This window comes from Lissotriton helveticus, chromosome 6 (genome assembly GCF_964261635.1).
Source record: "Lissotriton helveticus chromosome 6, aLisHel1.1, whole genome shotgun sequence".
Lineage (NCBI taxonomy): Eukaryota > Metazoa > Chordata > Amphibia > Caudata > Salamandridae > Lissotriton > Lissotriton helveticus.
In genome coordinates this window covers 1,169,234,822-1,169,258,887 of record NC_136067.1, presented here as the reverse complement: position 1 = coordinate 1,169,258,887, position 24,066 = coordinate 1,169,234,822, and positions in this window count along the sequence as shown.

The window sequence follows — 24,066 nt, the reverse complement described above, 5'->3', positions numbered from 1 at the left end:
GCCACCGCAGCTGATGACGGAGCGGTTCCGTCATCCGCACGGAAAAGGTTATTCTGTTTTTTTTTAAATATTTTTATTGTAAAACAAGGATTTTTCTGGCACACACATATCACAGAATACAAGTAAAATTAATACATATAATGAACCAAGGCTACTGTCCAAAATAAAACGATATAGTACTAAACATCACCTTTGACAGAAAAAGAAGAAGGAAGCTATTAAACAAATATAATAATACATCGACCTACACTTGCATTTGTCTTTCCTTCCATCGGTATACCGGTTCCCAAATTCTCCTACCCCACCTTTTAACCCTTTTACCTTTTTTCCCAAATATACCCTTTTCAAGGTTAAACGTCCCCAGTAATAAAGCAATCCACTGCTGTATTCCCGGGGGTAGGGGGTCCAGCCAGACTCTAGCAATCAACAGCCTGAGAACCGCCATTGCTACGAATATAAATTCACTATGGTCGCCTTCACAGCCCCTAACTCCTAACATAATTACTGACGGTGTTAGAGTCACATTTAAAGCAAGTGTACGGGCCATAAATTCCTCAATACCCTTCAATAAGGGTCCTAATTTGGGACAGAGTGCAAAAATATGAATACTGTCTGCGGCCAGAGCATTACAACGCCAGCAATTAATCCCGGTCGTAGCACCCCACTGTGCTATACGATATGGCGTATGGTAAAGTTGATACAGCGTTTTAAAATGCTGAGATTGGAGTGGGGCAGAATAAAAGGCTGAACAACCTAACTCCAAGGACTTCAGAAAAACCTCACATGGTATCCCTAATTTCCCAGCCCATTTATTACCAAATTTGTCAGTATCGTCCTTCTTCGTTTCAGCCAGCTGGGCATAGAAATATCGAATGGAGCACACCCCACTTTGCGCTATTGCTTCCATAATGTTACTTGTATTAAATCCTCCCACACCTCCTTTTTTCTTAGAAAAAAAACTCCTAATCTGCAGATACTTAAAAAAATTATATCTTGCTATATTAAATTTAGCCATCAGATCAGAATATTGAATTATATTTCCATCTAAGTCTAGCATATCTCCTATTTTTTTAATGCCTTTCCTATCCCAATCTGCCATAATGGTATCAGAAAAAATTAAAGGGGGTAGGGACATATTCCTATACAATCTAGTATACCTGTTAAATCTCCCTAATCCACAGTTTTTCGCAACAGCAGACCATACATTGTAAGCTGCGGCAACTGTCTTGAATCGTGTACGTTTATAATATGATGAATCTGTACAATTTAAAAAAGCATTTACTGAATCTTCACCCAATACAATTGAATAAATCATAGTTGAGACAGCTTTGACTTCCAGATCCCCTTCATTTGCACCGATCAAGCCTTGAATATATTGCAATACCGATGCCCAATAGTAAAACCTAAAATCAGGGACCCCCCAGCCTCCCCTGTCCCTTGGCAAAGTCATAAATTTGTATGCCCGTCTTGTCTTCCCGTACGACCAAATAAATTTGTTAAGAATCGACTCCAGTTTGTTAAACCAAATTGATTCAAACAGAAGAGGAATTGTACGAAAAAAGTAAAGAAATTTGGGAAGTATAAGCATCTTAATAATGTTAGTGCGGCCCACTAACGTAAGCCTAAGATTATTTATCCTCCTGAGGTCCGAGCTTACTTTCCTCAGTAAGGGGGAGATGTTGCGTTCAACTACTGTCCCTAAGTTAGGGGAGATTTCGACCCCAAGATAAACTGCTGCCGAAACCACTCGTGGATCATTACATTGAGCTACAATGTTTTTAATAATCTGTGTTTTGGCTCTATTGAGCTTGTAACCAGAGATATTGCCAAAATTTAGGGCCTCTTGTTCTATCTCACCAATTGCCATTACAGGATCAGAAGTAATTATCGCAACATCGTCCGCGTATGCCAGGACTTTAATTGCTATCTCATTTACGCACATGGGGGGAATACTAGGATTCAGATTAAGATTACGTAAGTAGGGATCCATATACAGTGCGAATAAAAGAGGAGAGCTAGGACAGCCTTGCCTTGTTCCTCTTCTAATCTGCACCGCCGTTGTTAATTCCCGATTGATTTTAATTCTAGCCGTTGGATCCCTATAAAGAACCTGAATTGCTCTTATGAAATTATCACCGAACCCAAGAGTTCTCATTAGCACCCACAAATACTCCCAAGCGACCCTGTCGAAAGCCTTCTCGGCGTCTAAAAATAAAGCCGCGACAGGGCCGCCAGAAGCCTCCATGGCATCAAAACATGTGATCACAGTCCTAACATGTTCTGTAGTCCCTTTCCCCGGGATGAATCCGTGTTGTACTGGGGTGACTAATTTTCCTATGACAGCTGACAGCCTTGTTGCCAGAATTTTAGAATAGAGCTTCACATCAGCGTTCATTAAGGCAATAGGTCTGTATGACCCAGGAGCTGTGGCGGGTTTACCTTTTTTCAGGATAACTATAATTTCCGTCCCGCCCCATGATTTTGGAATTGAGATTTCTCTCTGGGCTTGAATAAGTGTATCCAGTAGCTCCACTCTAAGAACTAAAATAAAAGTTTTATAGAATTCAATCGGTAGCAGATCTGGTCCTGCAGCCTTTGAAGATGGGAGATCTGATAGGGCTAGTGTCAATTCTTCTAATGTTATCGTGGCATCGAGTATATTTCTTTCCTCCAAATCTAGTTTATTTAGTTGACTGTTTCCTAAATAATCCCTAACTTTATCCATATCTACCTCAGTCTCCCTATCATATAATCCAGAATAAAACTTCCAGAATTCATTCCTTATTCCAACAGAGTCAGAGATCAAGTTGCCTAAATCGTCTACTATATTTTTAATATCCCCTGCATTAACTTTTTGTCTAGTCCTAACAGCAAGAATATGACCGACCCGCTCACTAAACTCACAAGCCTGCTCCTTCTTTGCTAAATAACTAACTGCTGTCTTATTTGTAATTCTTTCCGCTATTTCCGCCTTTAAAACCATAATATCCAACAATTGTTGATCCAATGGGAGCCCCCTCATGATTAACCTACTTAACTCAGCCTCAGCATTCAAAAGGGAATTAACTTGTTGATCGATCATTTCTCTTTCTTTTTTCCGTCTATACGTTGAAAAACTAATTGTCTCTCCCCTAACGCCTTTTTTGAAGGCATCCCAGATATAACCACTACTAGTGCTCCCCGCATTATTAAGCCAAAACTCACTGATCCACTTTTCCATATGCTTGCAATAACCCTCGTCTTGTAGCAAGGCTCGCTCGAATGTCCATTTATATGTTTTCCTACCTAACCCATCTAAACAAAAAGACAATAACAGAGGATTGTGATCAGAAACCAAACGTGGTAACTTCTTAATCTGCGTATTATAAATCAGGACATTGGAGATTAAAAAATAATCCAACCTTACTGTTATATTGTGAGGAGCAGAGAAAAAAGTATCACCATCTATCTGCGGGTGCACATTAGCCCAAACATCTGAAAGGGCATTATGCGAGGCCATATCTACTATCGCCCTATGCACTCTTTTCTTCCTCCCCGTATAGGAATGACTCAATTGAAGCTCAATATTTGCCGGTCGACTGATATTAAAATCTCCACAGCAAACAATTGGCTCCACCCAAGTTGAGAGTTCATGATCCAGAAATTGAAATATGTCAGGATCATCACACGTTGAGCCGTAAACTGAGACCAGTGTGAACCTAGCTCCTCTGAAGCCTATTTCTGTAATCGCCCATCTACCCCAAATATCTTCTTTGCTCCTAAATACTGTGCAATCCGCCCCTCTCCCCAAGATCGCTACCCCACGAGTTTTCGAGGCTTGTTTGGTATATGCTAAGACTTTAAAGCCAACCTGTTCTAGCAAAAAACCCTTTCCTCCCTCCACATGAGTTTCCTGTAGACAAATCAGATCAGGAGACATTGACTTACAAAATGCTGAAACTCGCAACCTTTTTTGGAAATCGTTAAGGCCACAAACATTAAATGACAAAATTCGACAAGTCATCAGAAAACATCAAAGGTTAGTACCGACTTCCAATTCCAACTCTTAACCAAACCCACCGCTTCCTTCTTTCTCCATTTATGCAGAGCCTGTAGCCGCATCAAAATACGTTTTACTGTGTATGATGTGTGCCCTTTTTTCCCCCTCTTCCCCATCCTCCCTCCCACCTCCCTGAACCCACCCACACTACCCCTCCCCCCTCCCCCCCTACAGACAAATAGGTCACTCATGACCTATGTGTGATCGCCAGGGAAGCAGCAGCCGCTACCCTCCCCACCGCCAACCAGCATATCAAACATATCAAACATAAATCCATTATTTGTTCTCCTTATATCCCAAAACTTCAATCATGTAGGCCTTCGCCTTAATCTCTGAAAAGAAAAATTTGAACTGGCCCTTGGTCACAATTTTCAATTTGGCAGGATATAACAAATAAGCTTCTGAGCCCAGAGCCTGAATATGTGGTATCAGTTGCCTCAACCTCCATCTACGTTCAACAGTGGCATGGCAAAAGTCTGGTCTTGCAAAAAAAGTGACGTTGTTGTAGGTACGTCTTGTCTCTGGCTTTGCTTTGTCCAATATCAACTGTCTAAGGAGAAAATTCCCAACAAAGATTAGCAGAGCTCTCGGACGCCCACCCTGTACCCCAGCCTGAGGCTGACCCCTTTTAAGGAACAATGGGAAGCGATGGGCTCTTTGAATTTCAAATTCCCACTGCCAACTTGATAGCTCCGGGAAAGCCCCCTTTAACAAATTCACCGCAAACAGCCTGGGGTCCTCCCCTTCAAGACCTTCCTCCACGCCTAGGAGCCTGATATTATTGCGACGCTGCCTATTCTCAAAATCTTCCAACTTCCAGTTGACGTCCTCTGCCACCTTTTGATGTTCTTCTTTGTATAACTTCAAATCTCTCAAATCATCTTCCACTCTACTGGTCCTTTCCTCTACATGTACTACTCTCTCAACCATCTCATCTTGCCTTTTACTTATGGTTCTCAGTTTATTCTGTATCTTCCTTGATTCCTGCCTCGCCCTCCTACTCTCCCCTCTAGCCTCAGATTGCATTAGTTTCAGGGTGTTAAAAAGAAGATCTAGCGTAACAGGAGGCTGAGTGGATTGAGTAGAGCCGTGTTCCCCAATCAGTGTTGCCGGACTGTCTTGCTCCATAAACGAGAAGGTAGTAGTAGAATAATCCCAAGCTAGTTTTTTAGTAGGATCAGTAGTACTACTTGCAGTAGAGGGTTTCCTTTTAGAGAGACGTTTTTTCTGTGAGGTTTTCCTAGCCGGGGAGCTACTGGCAGAGTCAATACCCGTAGATTCATCAGAACTAAGGCCCTCTGATGGCTGGGACTGCGACTGCGACTGCGAATCTTCACCAACAGAGTAAAATCTCTCTGCAGAAGCTGAACCACTAGCAATGCCAAACTCGGCGGAGGTAGAGGATTCACCTCCTGATTTGATTCCCCCGCTCTCTGGATCTAAGTCCATAGTTTCTGCCCAAGTTAGAGGTTTAGGTAGCATTGGTAGCATTGTTCCCGCATTATCCCCATCAAATGCAACCTCCATTACGCCATTTAACTTTTGACCAGATGGCTCAGTCCTCAACTCAACTCCTGACCCTGGCGCCATCATAGGAGGTCTAGGAGTCCCTTCTGGTAGCTCATCTGGTAGCTGAGTATTCATAGCCCGGTTGTCAATTGAATCTCTAGGCTCTTTACCCGCTCCTCTGTTTATATGCGTTTTAATTATTTGCCTTAATTCATGTGACTCAGACCCCCGCTTCATCCTGGTCCCAGCGTAGGCACCAGACTCACCCTCGGCAGCCTCCAGGTCCGCGTCTCTGTTCTCACCCAGGATGACTGCAGGCACTGCATCGGGCGGCTTTCCTACTGCTGCTGCTGGTCTTACGGGTTGCCTAGCAACCCCGGCACCAGCTCCACGGCCCGCGCCTCTGTTCTCACCCGGGATGACTGCGGGCACTGCATCGGGCGGTCTCCCTGCTGATAGTGCTGGACTTATGGGTTGCCTAGTAGTACTGACACCGGCTCCAAGCCCTGTACCAGCAACCGCATTGAGGATGCCGGCTCCAATGCCTCCAACGCCTCCAGCGCCTCCAACGCCTCCAACGCCGACGCCAACGCCGGCAACGCCGACTTCAGCTTCTGGGTCCGCTCCCGCTCCTGCTCCTGCTCCTGCGTTAAGATCCACAGTAACAGGTTTGGTTTCGAGGGGTCCGCTACATGCTGGGATGTTTGCAAAACTTTCCGTGACCGTAGATTGCCGCAGCGCGCTTTCCTTGAATTTCGGCCTAATAACATGTCCTGCATCTCTTGCGGATGCTGCACCGTCTGCTCCGTTTCTTTTTGCGGCCGACTTTTTAAGGCTTAAGGCATTTTTCTGTGCAATAGTTATGGCAAGGCCGGGAGCTTTTGAATCCACTTTACTTTTCTCCTTTTCTTTTGCTGTTTGGCTCTTAATGGTGTCCGTGTCTGCCGGTTTCCCTCCCTTGCCATCTTTGGTCTCGAGCCCGCGCTGCGGGCGGGGAGGCATCTTGAACCGGGACTTCAGTACCAGTCTCACGATTTCTGATATTCTCCTTTTAAGACACTGGGCTATGCGTGTTATAATTTTTCCTCGGTGTTCCCAGGAAGGGAATATCGCAGCACTACACCAGAAAGGCATGCAGCGACCTCAGGCCAAACACCTTAGTTAGTTACTCTATTTCACCATTGGAGAGTCTGGCAGTGGAGAGGGAGAGAATGCGGCTTACTCGCTACATCCCTCGGCGGCCATCTTGCCCCCCCGGAAAAGGTTATTCTGGGTCGGTTAACAAACTCGTATTCCTTACGACCATGCAGTACTTTTCCCATATTGCAATGATCAGGGAAAAACAAAAAATCAAACTCTGTGACTGACTATTTGGGCATAGAAAACAATTCAACGACTAAATGCAGATAAATAAAATGTTGATATGGAAAAATTAAACTACATAAAGGGAATATTAATAAATAATACAACAACAACAAAAATAATCACTCGAAGTGGCAGCTCAGGTGCGCAGCAATGGGGGTTTCCAGCCATCCCAGAGGCTTGCCAGGAACACAACAAACACCACAGCCGCTTCCTGACCTCGGGGGTGCGTACTTCTCCAGCTGACAGCGCGGTTATTGAACTGGAGTTTCACTATACACTTTTCGCCTGTTTGTCAAAGCTGAAGTGCCTACCATGTGGGCCAGACGCCACCTTTATTAACACTCAGCCTGATTTTAGCTGGCAGCGCATAAAGAAAGTGTCTTGTGTGGCAGTAGTTTTGATTTCCAAAACTGCGTGTCTGTTAAATATTTATGTCGACTTTTGTTAAGTCCTGTGTAACTCCACCTACCAAACATTGCATTCGACCTGCCACTTCCTTCGTGCCTGGTCGGACCCTGGAGGCGTGTTTTGGGAGGTAGCCACAATACCTGCGCCCGAATACCAGTCATGCTGCATAAATAAGTTTTTCCCGGAGTGCCCAGCAGATATCGAAAATAATCACAAAAAGGCGAAACTTTTTTCTCTCAAACACAGATGTTAATGTTTTCTTTGCAAATCGGTGTCTCGCCGATGGAAACACTGGCGTTTTTGTGGCACTAATAGTGACGAACCCCAACTTGCTTTCTTCAGAATATTGAATTAAATCACGCACACCCCTACACAGCACATTCTTATGGCATGTCTAACAAGCATTGGCATAGCCAATAGGTCTCGCCTTTCGGACCTTATAAGTGTTTAGCCATGCAACAGTTGATGTTTTTGCACCAAGGATATTGTGCTGGATAACTAAACACTTATAAGGTCCCAAAGGCGCTGCCACAAATCGACTATGTTCAAAAAACGGAAGCATTACCGAAGAAAATGGTTTCAAGACCAGACACTTCAACGCACTGGGCGAAAGTTAACAGAAGTCAGGCGCTGCTCTGTGGGTGGTAAGAAATATGAAAAGGGAGGGACTGAAAGACATATTAGCCAATAGAAAGGAAGACTTTTTACACGAGAAATTGTGGTTATATAAGAATACCACCCTAAATATAGTCACTTTAGAAGCAATGCCTGTGCCTAGGTAGCGCATGAGAGTATTGAAAAAATGACATCAATAGAACCCTAAAACACTGAGGGTGGAGGGTCCTAGGGGAGAGTTTACCGACCTAAACTGCTATGACCCCTAATTACTTAACAACACCAACAAAAAATAGCAGTAAGTCAAAAAACTATATATATAACTTAAGTATGTATCTGTGTGTAAACCTTAATCCATAAAGAGGTAATAGGTGAGATATTGCCTGTGGAACATCATCCAAATGTGCGAGTTCCCATCAGTCAACTCACGAGACCGCCCTTCATCATTTGGGCACCGTCACGTTTAGAAGGTCGAGAATCCACAATACATTGGCAGGTGTTATAAGCCTAATCTATATCCAACGTGTCAAGAGGAAAGCGTGTCTGTGGATGACTGAGTAGCAGTGCAAAAGAAATAAGTGGGAGTGAATCAGTGAACAGTAAAGCAAAAAGAATTTTAAGATTGGGTAGTGACAAGGGAAAAACCATTTATTCTGTACCCCTTCAGTCCCAAGATCTAAAAAACAGTGCAATAGTAGTGTAGCAAAATAACTACTAGGGAGTATCTTAGGTCGACATGTTTCTGCAGACTACCGGAGCCAGGTGGTCTCCTGCTGCTTCTTCAAGACCATTAAATGCTACTGCTAAAAAAAGAAGAATTAATATCACCTTAAATGTGATCTGTTACCATCTTCCTGACTTCATGGTACAATCGTCCAAGGTGGAAGACCAGATACATACAAAAGAAAAGAAAAGAACAGACAGGGCACTATTAGTATGTGCATGAATCGTAAGGTTGGTACAGATCCATTTGTTGGCTGATGCACTGACAGCCGGAACAGACAGTGTAACTTGTCATCGCATTCTCCTGCTCACTCACCTTATTAGCAGGAGGGAATAGCCCCACCTCACCTGGCTTCAGCTCAGGTACCTGGAGCACCGCTCTAGCGGAGGGAATAACAAGGTATTTACACTATGGAAATACAAAACCATGAAACAGTACTGATCGATCTATCTGTAACGACCCACCAGTCAATACCGAGTGTCTCCCCAGATGTTTAAACATAGCCAATTAAACGTCAAGGCTTGCCACCGATTACTGCTTCACGTAACCAGTCCTTCTCGGAGAAGCAGCGTTAACAAAACAGGAATGTCGGTGTTAAAAACAACCCGTCCAGGCGAATTTCGCCGACCCATAGTATGACATAGTTCGCGGGTATGCAGTTTTTAATCTTATGCTGAAATTACCGCTGTCATGGTTGTGATGTCGACAGGCTCGTAGCCCTTGCGGTTCAACTAGAGTCGTTAGATCATATCTACACTAAGGCTTAAACGCCATTGGTCAAGGCGTATCGGTCAGCGTACTCTTAGTCAACACTCGCAACTGCACCATTAGACTAACAGTTTGTTTATCAAACATGCTGAGCGCTATGCACTGACCTCTCCGTCGGGACCCGGACGTCCCACTGGGCTGTCTGTTGGGGAGGTACCGGCGCAACGAAGATTCACCCGTTTAATTCATTCCGACGGCGGCCGCGCCCTAACGTATGATGTCATCATAGCGTGCCGCGCTCGGAATGGCGGGTTATGTAGTTCTACAGGCCATTGCTTGTAGTTCTTGCCAAGGAACGCGATGAATTTGAGAGGAAGTGGGACAAAACCACGCTTTTAATCCCGACAATTAAACAATCGAAGGATCGCCTGTATTAATGAATTGGGATATCTTAATAACACCTTAAAACATTATAGGACCCATCACTCGCCTTATTTAATAGAAGATCCCAATAGTAATTAAAGGCAATGAGAGACCAAAACGGCTGTAAGCTCACAGGGAATCCCACAGTGACAGATGATGTACTCGGATCCCTTATGATTTTTAAATTGATGTAAACAGTATGCTGAGCCCATGATTATGTATCTCAATAGACTCTGGTCTCATTGAAGCAATCAGCGACGGACAGCTATAATGGTTTAATACTGAGGCCAAGGCACAAAACAATTAGAGCGACATCCAAGGGATGTCTTCGTTTAGCCCTATTTTGTCCGTCTTTAGCCTAAACACCCATTTTTGTTCACACCTGAACAGAAAGGCAGAGACAACAACCCCAGATGGGATCAGTGGTTGGTCCAATACTGTCCAGTGGAGATCAGTCGGTAGGTGTCCTACTTCTAAGAAGTGATTGGTTAATTTGGTAGCTTGTCTGGAACACCTAACCGAACTCTTATGCTCCGAAATCCTCACTTTAATTTTTCTGGTTGTCATCCCTACATACTTCTTGTTGCAGGGACAAGTGATCAGGTAAATCAGGTTCATGCTATTACAGTTAGTGAACCTTCTTAACTGCCAGGGGCGATCTGTGCCTATATCGATGTTCAAAGTTTTTGTTGTTTGTGGGCAGGCGGCGCAGCTGCCGCATGGGTAGTGTCCAGTAACAGCTGGCATGTCCCAGAGTGTCCCTACAGCTCGGGGAATGGGGTTCTTGGGTCTGGTATGAACAAGTTGGTCCCTCAGACTCTGTCCCCTTTTAAAAGCAAACAATGGAGGTGGTAATGTATCAGTGCCCGTATTTAGGATCTTCCAATGTTTCCTCACAATCTTTTGGATTTGGTTGGATTGTGTGCAGAACGTGTTTACACACGTAATCCGTTCTTGTTTGGGCTTAGGGGGCAAAATATCCAGCAGACTCTCTCTATTGTTATTCGAGGCCCTCTTCTTAGAGGCACGAATTAGATGTTTTGGATAGTTTTTCTCTGCTAAATTCGCCGCCAGGGTCTTAGAGTGGGCCTCGAATGCGGACTTTGTGGAGCAATTCCTCTGAATCCGGAGAAATTGCCCATAGGGCAAGTTGTCCCCTAAAGCCTTGGGGTGACAACTTCCATAGTCCAATAGGGAGTTTTTTGCCATGGGTTTACGGTACAATTCAGATTGGAGGCCAGTTGGGGTAGATATGATGAGTAGATCCAAGAAGGCCAATCAATGTTTGTCAAATTCTATAGTAAATTTGAGAAACCTATTTCTCTCATTCAGCCAAGTGTGAAAGAGCTGTAGGTCCTCATCCGTTCCCCGCCACACCACCAAGACATCGTCTATATACCTTTTCCACAGTCGCAGACAACCAAGATGTGGATTCGTGTCTGCGAAAATGTGGTCCTGCTCAAACTTGTACACATACAGGTTAGCGAGACTAGGAGCAAAAACGCTGCCCATGCTAGTCCCGCTAACCTGCAGGTAGATAGAATCCTCAAACTGAAAAAAGTTTTCATTCATGGCCACTGTTGCCAAAGTCATAATTAGTCTCACAGGCGTGATAGAATTCAGATCTCTCTCTGATAAAAGCCCTTCAATCACCTCCAACGTCTCTGTCTAGGGGATGGACGTATACAGACTTTCGACATCGAAAGATACCAATATGTCAAGGTCTTTGTTGAACTCGATGTCGGGGAGAATCCTAAGGACGTCTTTGGTGTCCTTCAGGAATGTAGGCATTTCCCTAACTAAGGGTTGCAGAAAGACATCTACAAAGGTTGATAAAGGTTCTAGTAGTGAACCTATGCCCGATATAATTGGGCGACCTGGAGGGCGTCTTTGTGCCTTGTGTACTTTTGCTAATATATAGAAATAAGGCATCTTGGAGTTCACAGTACAGAGGTATTGAGCTTCTTTCTGAGTGACCCACCCCTCAGACAATGCTTCTTCTACTATATGCCCAATTACTGTTGTGAGTCTCTCAGTAGGATCACTTGTAAGTTTCAGATAGGCTTTGGTGTTATTCAACTGTCGTAGACACTCATGGCGATAGGTACAGGTATCCAGCAGGACTATAGCCCCGCCTTTATCGTTTGGCTTCACTATCACTGCTTCATCATTGGCCAGTGATCTTACTGCCTCTTGTTCTTTCTTTGACATATTAATAAAGGGACTTGGTTGGTGTCGATACAACTCTCTCAGGTCATGGTCTACTGCTTCCTCGAAGGCAGCTACCTTAGGTGGGAGACCTACTGTAGTAGGGTTGAACGTAGAAGGTTTTTTCAAACCTGTATTCTCATCAAATGGTGAGGTCATCATACTTTGCTCAGGTTTGTTTGCGAAAAGATAGTGCAGTCTTATCTTACGAAAGAATTTTCCCATTTCGATCTGGGCAAGGAAAGGGTCCCCTCTGTTGGTAGTGACGAACCCCAGGCCTTTATTCAAGAATTGTTCTTCCATATCAGTGAGTATATGCGAGCTCAGATTGATTACAATGCTTGAGCTCCTGATATCCCCGGCTGTTCCTGAGGTATCTTTTTCCCATTCCTCAGATCCATTGTCCGAGGGGGAAGGTTCCAACGCACTTGACCTTGTTGCTGTGCTCTCCGTCGTCCCCTCGACCGACCTTGGCCCTGCCCTAAAAAAGGCTGTTGATTATATTCGTGGTAGAGCTGTTGGCCAAAAGATCCACTGTTTGGTGGATATGAAGGTGGATCCCATGGAGCGGGTTGCCACCATGGCGGAAATTGCGCATAACCAACATACTGGTTGTGGCCTCTCCAATTTCCCCTCCGATTACCTCTACCTCTGTTGCTGTTTGGTGTGTTCGCATGGCTGGAGGAATCAGAGTCAGTTGACCCTTCCTCTGAGCTAGATGTGCCAAACGTCGATCCCCCTTTGCGTCCATTTTTGTTAAATGGCGTTGGTGCATAAGTGTCACTCGTGTAGGGATACACCTTTTCTGTCGAAAATTTTGCAAGGTCTTTCTTGAATTTTTCGAGTTTGTTAAACAGTATAGAGTCTCTAAATTCTTTGCTCGCTTTGTTTCCCTCGTCCTGACCTTTAGTGATGGCTTTGCCTGAAATGGTTGTTTTAATTTGGCCTTCCAGGGTCTGAATTTCCACTAAGATCTTATCAGCCGTTTTTTTGGCGGTCTTGATAATCAACACCAGCCAATCACGGGTACATTTCCAGGCTATCAAGTACCAATCCCTTAGAAAGTCTTTGTCGTCAAGAAACAGGCGAGGGGCAATCGTGACACTTAATCCGCTCGGAGCACAATTCTCCCGTAGATATTCTGCCATACATATCCCATGGACACAGACTCTTGATTCGTTCTTCTTGAGTATCAGAACCTTTGCCCATTCATCATTGCTATTTACTTGTGCAGTAGGTATCACTTCTAGAACGCTTGGATTATCCGCTAGGATTGACTGTACCTCAGCTTCATCAAAAGCTAACCCTAAGTTTGTGGCCATGACTAATAAGAGACTCTCAGTACTAGTGGCGTGCCGCAACTAAGACGGTAAACACTATGGTTCCTAGTTACATTCCCTTTCAGTTAAAAATGGACCCGCAGCCGTAGCTGCACTAGAACAACAAAACACCGAGGGTGGAGGGTCCTAGGGGAAAGTTTACCGACCTAAACTGCTATGACCCCTAATGACTTAACAACACCAACAAAAAATAGCAGTAAGTCAAAAAACTATATATATAACTTAAGTATGTATCTGTGTGTAAACCTTAATCCATAAAGAGGTAATAGGTGAGATATTGCCTGTGGAACATCATCGAAATGTGCGAGTTCCCATCAGTCAACTCACGAGACCGCCCTTCATCATTTGGGGACCGTCACGTTTAGAAGGTCGAGTATCCACTTTAGATTGGCAGGTGTTATAAGCCTAATCTATATCCAACGTGTCAAGAGGAAAGCGTGTCTGTGGATGACTGAGTAGCAGTGCAAAAGAAATAAGTGGGAGTGAATCAGTGAACAGTAAAGCAAAAAGAATTTTAAGATTGGGTAGTGACAAGGGAAAAACCATTTATTCTGTACCCCTTCAGCCCCAAGATCTAAATAACAGTGCAATAGTAGTGTAACAAAATAACTACTAGGGAGTATCTTAGGTCGACATGTTTCTGCAGACTACCGGAGCCAGGTGGTCTCCCGCTGCTTCTTCAGGACCATTAAATGCTACTGCTAAAAAAAGAAGAATCAATATCACCTTAAACGTGATCTGTTACCATCTTCCTGACTTCATGGTACAATCGTCCAAGGTGGAAAACCAGATACATACAAAAGAAAAGAAAAGAACAGACAGGGCACTATTAGTATGTGCATGAATCGTAAGGTTGGTACAGATCCATTTGTTGGCTGATGCACTGACAGCCGCAACAGACAGTGTAACTTGTCATCGCATTCTCCTGCTCACTCACCTTATTAGCAGGAAGGAATAGCCCCACCTCACCTGGCTTCAGCTCAGGTACCTGGAGCACCGCTCTAGCGGAGGGAATAACAAGGTATTTACACTATGGAAATACAAAACCATGAAACAGTAGTGATCGATCTATCTGTAACGACCCACCAGTCAATACCGAGTGTCTCCCCAGATGTTTAAACATAGCCAATTAAACGTCAAGGCTTGCCACCGATTACTGCTTCACGTAACCAGTCCTTCTCGGAGAAGCAGCGTTAACAAAATGGGAATGTCGGTGTTAAAAACAACCCGTCCAGGCGAATTTCGCCGACCCATAGTATGACATAGTTCGCGGGTATGCAGCTTTTAATCTTATGCTCAAATTACCGCTGTCATGGTTGTGATGTCGACAGGCTCGCAGCCCTTGCGGTTCAACTAGAGTCGTTAGATCATATCTACACTAAGGCTTAAACGCCATTGGTCAAGGCGTATCGGTCAGCGTACTCTTAGTCAACACTCGCAACTGCACCATTAGACTAACAGTTTGTTTATCAAACATGCTGAGCGCTATGCACTGACCTCTCCGTCGGTACCCCGGACATCCCTCTGGGCTGTCTGTTGGGGAGGTACATGCGCAACGAAGATTCACCCGTTTAATTCATTCCGACGGCGGCGTCGCCCTAACGTATGATGTCATCATAGCGTGCCGTGCTCGGAATGGCGGGTTATGTAGTTCTACAGGCCATTGCTTGTAGTTCTTGCCAAGGAACGCGATGAATTTGAGAGGAAGTGGGACAAAACCACGCTTTTAATCCCGACAATTAAACAATCGAAGGATCGCCTGTATTAATGAATTGGGATATCTTAATAACACCTTAAAACATTATAGGACCCATCACTTGCCTTATTTAATAGAAGATCCCAATAGTAATTAAAGGCAATGAGAGACCATAACGGTTGTAAGCGCACAGGGAATCCCACAGTGACAGATGATGTACTCGGATCCCTTATGATTTTTAAATTGATGTAAACAGTATGCTGAGCCCATGATTATGTATCTCAATAGACTGTGGTCTCATTGAAGCAATCAGCGGCGGACAGCTATAATGGTGTAATACTGAGGCCAAGGCACAAAACAATTAGAGCGACATCCAAGGGATGTCTTCGTTTAGCCCTATTTTGTCCGTCTTTAGCCTAAACACCCATTTTTGTTCACACCTGAACAGAAAGGCAGAGACATCAACCCCAGATGGGATCAGTGGTTGGTCCAATACTGTCCAGTGGAGATCAGTCGGTAGGTATCCTACTTCTAAGAAGTGATTGGTTAATTTGGTAGCTTGTCTGGAACACCTAACCGAACTCTTATGCTCCGGAATCCTCACTTTAATTTTTCTGGTTGTCATCCCTACATACTTCTTGTTGCAGGGACAAGTGATCAGGTAAATCAGGTTCATGCTATTACAGTTAGTGAACCTTCTTAACTGCCAGGGGCGATCTGTGCCTATATCGATGTTCAAAGTTTTTGTTGTTTGTGGGCAGGTGGCGCAGCTGCCGCATGGGTAGTGTCCAGTAACAGCTGGCATGTCCCAGAGTGTCCCTACAGCTCGGGAGAGATCTGAATTCTATCACGCCTGTGAGACTAATTATGACTTTGGCTACAGTGGCTATGACTGAAAACTTTTTTCAGTTTGAGGATTCTATCTACCTGCAGGTTAGCGGGACTATCATGGGCAGTGTTTTTGCTCATAGTCTCGCTAACCTGTATGTGTACAAGTTTGAGCAGGACCACATTTTCGCAGACACGAATCCACATCTAGGTTGTCTGGGACTGTGGAAAAGGTATATAGACGATGTCTTGGTGGTGTGGCGGGGAACGGTTGAGGACCTATAGCTCTTTCACACTTGGCTGAATGAGAGAAATAGGTTTCTCAAATTTACTATAGAATTTGACAAACATCGATTGGCCTTCTTGGATCTACTCATCATATCTACCCCAACTGGCCTCCAATCTGAATTGTACCGTAAACCCATGGCAACAAACTCCCTATTGGACTATGGAAGTTGTCACCCCAAGGCTTTGAGGGACAACTTGCCCTATGGGCAATTTCTCCGGATTCAGAAGAATTGCTCCACAAAGTCCGCATTCGAGGCCCACTCTAAGGCCCTGGCGGCGAATTTAGCAGAGAAAAACTATCCATAACATCTAATTCGTGCCTCTAAGAAGAGGGCCTCGAATAACAATAGAGAGAGTCTGCTGGATATTTTGCCCCCTAAGCCCAAACAAGAACGGAGTACGTGTGTAAACACGTTCTGCACACAATCCAACCAAATCCAAAAGATTGTGAGGAAACATTGGAAGATCCTAAATACGGGCACTGATACATTACCACCTCCATTGTTTGCTTTTAAAAGGGGACAGAGTCTGAGGGACCAACTAGTTCATACCAGACCCAAGAACCCCATTCCCCAAGCTGTAGGGACACTCTGGGACATGCCAGCTGTTACTGGACACTACCCATGCGGCAGCTGCGCCGCCTGCCCACAAACAACAAAAACTTTGAACATCGATATAGGCACAGATCGCCCCTGGCAGTTAAGAAGGTTCACTAACTGTAATAGCATGAACCTGATTTACCTGATCACTTGTCCCTGCAACAAGAAGTATGTAGGGATGACAACCAGAAAAATTAAAGTGAGGATTTCGGAGCATAAGAGTTCGGTTGGGTGTTCCAGACAAGCTACCAAATTAACCAATCACTTCTTAGAAGTAGGACACCTACCGACTGATCTCCACTGGACAGTATTGGACCAACCACTGATCCCATCTGGGGTTGATGTCTCTGCCTTTCTGTTCAGGTGTGAACAAAAATGGGTGTTTAGGCTAAAGACGGACAAAATAGGGCTAAACGAAGACATCCCTTGGATGTCGCTCTAATTGTTTTGTGCCTTGGCCTCAGTATTACACCATTATAGCTGTCCGCCGCTGATTGCTTCAATGAGACCAGAGTCTATTGAGATACATAATCATAGGCTCAGCATACTGTTTACATCAATTTAAAAATCATAAGGGATCCGAGTACATCATCTGTCACTGTGGGATTCCCTGTGCGCTTACAGCCGTTTTGGTCTCTCATTGCCTTTAATTACTATTGGGATCTTCTATTAAATAAGGCGAGTGATGGGTCCTATAATGTTTTAAGGTGTTATTAAGATATCCCAATTCATTAATACAGGCGATCCTTCGATTGTTTAGTTGTCGGGATTAAAAGCGTGGTTTTGTCCCACTTCCTCTCAAATTCATCGCGTTCCTTGGCAAGAACTACAAGCAATGGCCTGTAGAACTACATAACCCGCCATTCCGAGCGCGGCACGCTATGATGACGTCATACGTTAGGGCGACGCCGCCGTCGGAATGAATTAAACGGGTGAATCTTCGTTGCGCCGGTACCTCCCCAACAGACAGCCCAGAGGGACGTCCGGGGTACCGACGGAGAGGTCAGTGCATGGCGCTCAGCATGTTTGATAAACAAACTGTTAGTCTAATGGTGCAGTTGCGAGTGTTGACTAAGAGTACGCTGACCGATACGCCTTGACCAATGGCATCTAAGCCTTAGTGTAGATATGATCTAACGACTCTAGTTGAACCGCAAGGGCTGCGAGCCTGTCGACATCACAACCATGACAGCGGTAATTTGAGCATAAGATTAAAAGCTGCATACCCGCAAACTATGTCATACTATGGGTCGGCGAAATTCGCCTGGACGGGTTGTTTTTAACACCGACATTCCCGTTTTGTTAACGCTGCTTCTCCGAGAAGAACTGGTTACGTGAATCAGTAATCGTGGCAAGCCTTGACGTTTAATTGGCTATGTTTAAACATCTGGGGAGACACTCGGTATTGACTGGTGGGTCGTTACAGATAGATCGATCACTACTGTTTCATGGTTTTGTATTTCCATAGTGTAAATACCTTGGTATTCCCTCCGCTAGAGCGGTGCTCCAGGTACCTGAGCTGAAGCCAGGTGAGGTGGGGCTATTCGTTCCTGCTAATAAGGTGAGTGAGCAGGAGAATGCGATGACAAGTTACACTGTCTGTTGCGGCTGTCAGTGCATCAGCCAACAAATGGATCTGTACCAACCTTACGATTCATGCACATACTAATAGTGCCCTGTCTGTTCTTTTCTTTTCTTTTGCATGTATCTGGTCTTCCACCTTGGATGATTGTACCATGAAGTCAGGAAGATGGTATCAGATCACGTTTAAGGTGATATTAATTCGTCTTTTTTTAGCAGTGGCATTTAATGGTCCTGAAGATGCAGCGGGAGACCACCTGGCTCCGGTAGTCTGCAGAAACATGTCGACCTAAGATACTCCCTAGTAGTTATTTTGTTACACTACTATTGCACTGTTTTTTAGATCTTGGGACTGAAGGGGTACAGAATAAATGGTTTTTCCCTTGTCACTACCCAATCTTAAAATTCTTTTTGCTTTACTGTTCACTGATTCACTCCCACTTATTTCTTTTGCACTGCTACTCAGTCATCCACAGACACGCTTTCCTCTTGACACGTTGGATATAGATTAGGCTTATAACACCTGCCAATCTATTGTGGATACTCGACCTTCTAAACGTGACGGTCCCCAAATGATGAAGGGCGGTCTCGTGAGTTGACTGATGGGAACTCGCACATTTCGATGATGTTCCACAGGCAATATCTCACCTATTACCTCTTTATGGATTACGGTTTACACACAGATACATACTTAAGTTATATATATAGTTTTTTCACTTACTGCTATTTTTTGTTGGTGTTATCAATAGAACCCTTCCAAGCTCAGAGTGTAGTGCAATTATAAGGGCGGGACATTTTTTGTGCTAAACCTAAAACCTAGACCTAGACCTTACAACATCTCCAGTCGTTCAATTAATACCGTAGACCGATGAGCATGAAACTAACTTCGCTCGATTTTTAATCACTGCCACCAGCACGAACACAACTTAATTATGAGCAACAAAGTCTAAGTGAGTGATGAACTGTACAATGATGCGGGAGGCTCAAGCATCCTTTGATTCTGGAAAATCACTTAGGGCCAGATGTAGGAAGGCAAATACCGGTCGGTAACGGACGATTTCGGCCGTTACCGACCGGTATTTGGTTTTTGAGATGTAGGGGGCCCAAATGTTAACGATTCGGTAAATCTAGATGTAGGTGGCACTCAAAATAGTGCCACAGGCCCTTAAGAATTCGTTATTTACCATGACATACTATGTCATGGTAAATAACGAATTTCTGTGTACATTCACATCTGTGCATGTACACCTGTGCCATGTGGCACACATACATGCCCTAAGGGCATGTATGTGTCTCACATGGCACACAGGCCAGAATCAGGGGTGCAACAGGGTGTCAAAGTGACACCCTGTCCCCCTTGACAATTCGGTAATTTTACCTAATCGGTATTTACCGATTCGGTAATTGACATTGATTCCTATGGGCCTCAAGGCAATTACCGAATCATACAGATTCGGTAAAAATTACCGAATTTTTTCCTACATCTGATTTACCGAATCTAGAATACAGAATCGGTAAAATTCGGTATTCTAGAGTCGGTAAATCAGATTTACCTACATCGGGCCCAATCTCTCCGTGCCTAAAATCTGTCTGTAATGCAACGGATGCTTTTGTAAAGTGTTCCAATACCTTGGACTCGAGTTCGCGCTACCTGAAAGACTACAGGTCATTATCGGCGCAGATTCCGCAGGCTCCCCTTATTAGCAGCAGAGAGCTGACCCCAAACATGGTTTACAGATGGACAAGCTCGCTAAATGGAGCTGTGTGTCAGGGAGGAGAATAAACACAGCCAGGGCCGTCAAGCAGGCTCCCAGTTACACGCTCAAAGGCACCACCACCAGAGTTTCACACTCTGGATATGAAATGGCCACCGCGCTGGGAAGAGACCAGTCACAGGCTAAGCCAGTGGTTCCCAAACTTTTGTAACCCACGGCTCCCTTGCCTTACTGGCCATTGGCTGCGGCTCCCCAATATGTTACCTTCTTTTGGCGGTGGGGGGATGTAAACCCAGCCTTAGGAGTACTTCCATTTTTCTCCCTGAAAATAATTGGGATGAAGCCGACAAAGGTATTATAATGATTGATGTGGGGCTCACTTTTGGGAACCAAATGGGGAGAGATGGGCGGGGGATGGAAAAACGTATTCTCATTGGCACCTTTTGCATGATCGCTAGATGTAAGAGTGCAGCCATTGTGTGTTTCATAATTTTTGGCATCAAAGCACATTGAATATGTGTAGCATAGAGTGGTGCATGGCTGAACTTTAACAAACCATGGGCACTCAGATCATGCAGAGGGCAATGCAGCCCTTCTATTCCTTGAATGCATTGCTAGACCTGGAGTGTACACTGGGGGTTCTTTGGCATGCACTGCATAGCCCTATGATTGGCAGTGCAACCCAGAAATGTGCTGTGGAAGCCCTCTCATATGTGCTCACAGATCTGGAATTCACATTGTCAGTATTATGGTGTGCATGGCCAGCCATGGAATCTGAAGCAAGATTCCCCCTGCTGCCTTAGTACTTAAAGTTTTGCTGATCTGATTATTGTTGTGCTCATGTCCTGCTATCAGTGGCCCACCATGCCTTGTTTACTACACTGCACAATAAGCATTGCTAAATCATTTCACTGAGTCTACAGAGCAAGCAGTTGGGGAGAGTCAAAGATAGACTTCTATATTCATTTGAGCACAGTGCTGCCTGCATCAAGGCCAACTCAGGACCAACAGATGCATGATTGGAGAGGTTGGTTTTAATGCTGGAAACTATATTATGATACAGTAAGCAAAGTACACAGTATTAATGTGCATTTCAATTTACAGTGCTTTTGCAGCCCATTTGTTTTGCATCAGTCTAGTCCGGGAGGCATAAAAAGCATGGCTTGTTCAAACAGGACATTCAAAGCAGTAATACATTGTAAGAATTAAATCCAAAAGATTTTCCAAAGGTTTATTAAGACACAGCACAGCAAAGATCCTGTCAGGACAGCAGCAGGATACAACTGCCTTCCAAGTACAGAATACTACAATAGCATAGTTCTGTTTAGAATCAAGAACTCATACAGAAACATAACAAGTCACATGCCTTAAAGGAATACACTAATGTATGTAAAAATAATGTATTATTTACATGGAATAAGAAATGTAACAGATATATAAGACAAAAATGTCCTTGGACTATTACGGTGACATTGTGCAAAATCTAAGAAGATGGTTGTTTTAAAACAATCGGTGGCACACATCAGGAGCAGAAGCTGGCTGTGTCTGAGTGCAGAGGACTCATTTGAATATTGAAAGGCGATCACTGTCCTTGCTCAAACCCATTGTGTTTAAACTGAGCAAAATAGAAAATTGTGAAGGCAAAGACAAAGTACAATAGTCAGTGGCATGACAGGAAGGGGAGATCAGTGAGTGGGTGGTGGGGCCTACACTCAGAGGGCTGCACATACTACTTGATCCTTGCATTGAGGACATGTATAAAGCAAATAGGAAATAGTAGAAGACGTAGACAAGTATTGTTCTCAAGCCATAAATTAGGGCAGCAAATGCACATAATTTGCATTCTAATCAAGGATTAGTCTTTGCAAACTCTCTATGACCCACAGGTTTTGCACAGCTCTTAGCAGCTGGCACATTTACCAACTGAGATCTTTTTCATAATATGTGTAAATCTGAGAACGTGGCTAGTGGCCATGAGTGTTCGCCTGCCCCCTTGTGCCTGCACTGCTGCACGAGAGAGGGCTCCCCGGCACTGTGAATCATTGTTTTACAAGAGGGGTTGTGTGTAAATGCAGGTTGTTTGCAAATGTTTAGTTTCACTTTGAGGGCCGCAGGACGTTTTATTTCCTTCTTAAGTAACACTTCTGACCTAAATCCTGGCAGCCCTGTCTACCAACTTGCTGACCTTGTGTGTCCCACGTAGGCCCCATTCTCCTCCCCAGAAAGGCTCTGCCTGAACTCCTAATCACAGTGCTGCAGTGCTTACATGTTTACGTCCGGGATTTCGTAACTTTCTCCTGAACTCCAGTTTCCCCGCTCCTGAACTGCATTACTGAAACAATAAACAAAACTGCCACCGATCACAAATCAGTGTCTGAAGCATCCTGTCCTTCACCGCAGGTATTAATTACTCTTATTGTGTATCAGTCAGTGGTTCCCAAACTGTTTGCGGCGCCCCTGGCTAGTTTTGATGGCGCACCGGGGTGCCATGGCGCACAGATTGGGAACCACTGGGCTAAGCGATCAGCACATAGGGGAGCCCGCCTTCAGCCAGGGGTATCAGAAGGGCTCAGTCCAGCCCTCCACAAACGCGGACAACGCACAAGGCGTTAACAATGGCACAGAGTCTATTTTGTTAAAGCGAACCAACGTGATGGACGCACCCAAATCATATTCAGACGTCACTAGTTTTACACGAAGCTCTGAAAAAAATTCATGGAGCTAAAAAACAAGTAGGGGCAGATACAACAAATCGAGAAACAGAGAGAGAGAAGAAAAAAAATGAACGAGGTAGGAGGGAAGCAACGAGGGAAAGGATAGACGGAGAGCATGGGGGAGAGAAAAAAAGAGCAGAAATTGAGATTAAAAACATAACGTGTTAATATACAAGAAGAAGATACATTATTGTATGGAGGTGAACATGGGAAGGAGCGAAGGGAAGAAACATGAAAGAAGTGAAGGAAACATGAAAATAAAAAATAAAAAACTCTGGAAGGAAGGGGAGAAAGAGAAGGTGAAAGGAAAGAAGAATAAATAGAAAGAAAAAATAATGAAATGTAGAAATGAGGGTGGTGAAGAAGAGAAAAACAGGAAAAGAGGAAATGTGTGTGTAAAGAGGGAAGAAAGGGATAAAAACAATTTAAGAGGTACAAAAGGAAGGGGGTAAAGAATATGAAAGAAATCAGCAAGGGGAAAAGAGAGAAGCAGAGAGCAAAAGGTCAACCCAAAGACAGGGAGCAGGGCAGGGAATAACTGGGGCATAAAAGGGAAAAGCACACTGGCAGAGCTGAGTAATAAAGGTCTCCGGGCGTTTTTGACCCAAATCCTGGGTCTTTGTAATTTGGTTGACACTGTTACAGCTACAGCGGAACTCCAAAAATAATTTCTAAATCAGCATCACCATTTCCCTGAAATCTCCGGACACGCATTCATTCACCAGTGGGGCCCATAACACTGCACACTTTCTCTACTCATTTAATTCGACTTCAGGGATTGGTGAAATACAAAGGAGTAAAGGCTGTAACAACGTTTTACCATGGTTTTCAACGAATGTTAATTTTATTCAGACACACCACCATAGTGGCAATGGATCTGCTAGAAAGAAAAATAGGCGTAGGGAAAACCCCAAGACCAGCTTTAATTTTCCATTTTCCTAATTTTTATTAAAAGCAAACTTTTAGTATGTCTGACATTTAGGCATTAATTAATTCTTTATTCAGTAAAAATCTTAAACTTTATTTCAGAATGATCATTTTATTTTAAAGCTCGGAAAATAGACATTTATTTTAGAAATCAGTGAAAAGTTTAGCAAAGAACAGATAGTTCCAAATTCATTCTCTCCTAACATCCCTAACTAACACCCTCATCTTATCCTTCAGTCCTGCAAAGAAAACAAGAAAAATTCAAAGAATCTTACATCCAAGATTCGATCTGCAATCCGACAGCACTTCGAGATGAAATCGAAAGGAGCGAATGCTTCTAAGCAAAATCAAGGGTTTTTATACACTAATTTCCTAACTT